Source organism: Cucurbita maxima, unplaced genomic scaffold (genome assembly GCF_002738345.1).
Source record: "Cucurbita maxima cultivar Rimu unplaced genomic scaffold, Cmax_1.0 Cma_Scf05877, whole genome shotgun sequence".
NCBI classification, from domain to species: Eukaryota; Viridiplantae; Streptophyta; class Magnoliopsida; order Cucurbitales; family Cucurbitaceae; genus Cucurbita; species Cucurbita maxima.
In genome coordinates this window covers 1-936 of record NW_019277893.1, presented here as the reverse complement: position 1 = coordinate 936, position 936 = coordinate 1, and the positions used below count along the sequence as shown (strand labels likewise).

The following is a 936-nucleotide window of genomic DNA, read 5'->3' as shown; positions in this document are numbered from 1 at the left end:
ACCAGCACTAATGCACCGGATCCCATCAGAACTCCGCAGTTAAGCGTGCTTGGGCGAGAGTAGTACTAAGTTGGGTGACCACTTGGGAAGTCCTCGTGTTGCACCCCTTTTTTCTTTCAATTTCTCCAAGTTCTTTTCTTCCTTTCTCTACAAATGAGAACCCCTCCCCCGCTCACGCCCATCGCGTTTCGATCATGCCGCCCCGCATGCGTTAAATCCGATTTTGTGCGCATGGCATGTCGGGTGCGATTATACCAGCACTAATGCACCGGATCCCATCAGAACTCCGCAGTTAAGCGTGCTTGGGCGAGAGTAGTACTAAGTTGGGTGACCACTTGGGAAGTCCTCGTGTTGCACCCCTTTTTTTCTTTCAATTTCTCCCAGTTCTTTTCTTCCTTTCTCTACAAATGAGAACCCCCCCCCCGCTCACGCCCATCGCGTTTCGATCATGCCGCCCCGCATGCGTTAAATCCGATTTTGTGCGCATGGCATGTCAGGTGCCTTCATACCAGCACTAATGCACCGGATCCCATCAGAACCTTGCAGTTAAGCGTGCTTGGGCGAGAGTAGTACTAAGTTGGGTGACCACTTGGGAAGTTCTCGTGTTGCACCCCTTTTTTTCTTTCAATTTCTCCCAGTTCTTTTCTTCCTTTCTCTACAAATGAGAACCCCTCCCCCGCTCACGCCCATCGCGTTTCGATCATGCCGCCCCGCATGCGTTAAATCCGATTTTGTGCGCATGGCATGTCGGGTGCGATCATACCAGCACTAATGCACCGGATCCCATCAGAACTCTGCAGTTAAGCGTTCTTGGGCGAGAGTAGTACTAAGTTGGGTGACCACTTGGGAAGTTCTCGTGTTGCACCCCTTTTTTTCTTTCAATTTCTCCCAGTTCTTTTCTTCCTTTCTCTACAAATGAGAACCTCCCCCGCTCAC

General features: G+C 50.7%; 3 non-coding genes and 1 pseudogene across 3 annotated transcripts; all 4 read left to right on the top strand.

The window, feature by feature from the left end:
* Nucleotides 1–107, top strand: LOC111476168 (annotated as a pseudogene; the record flags this gene model as incomplete).
* A 134-nt stretch (nt 108–241) lies between these two features.
* LOC111476164 lies at nt 242–360 on the top strand. The gene has a single exon (XR_002716942.1). It is a non-coding gene; the product is annotated as a 5S ribosomal RNA (ribosomal RNA).
* Nucleotides 361–495: 135 nt separating this feature from the next.
* LOC111476167 lies at nt 496–614 on the top strand. Its single transcript, XR_002716944.1, has one exon. It is a non-coding gene; the product is annotated as a 5S ribosomal RNA (ribosomal RNA).
* A 135-nt stretch (nt 615–749) lies between these two features.
* On the top strand, nt 750–868 carry LOC111476166. Its single transcript, XR_002716943.1, has one exon. It is a non-coding gene; the product is annotated as a 5S ribosomal RNA (ribosomal RNA).
* The last annotated feature ends 68 nt before the right edge of the window (nt 869–936 follow it).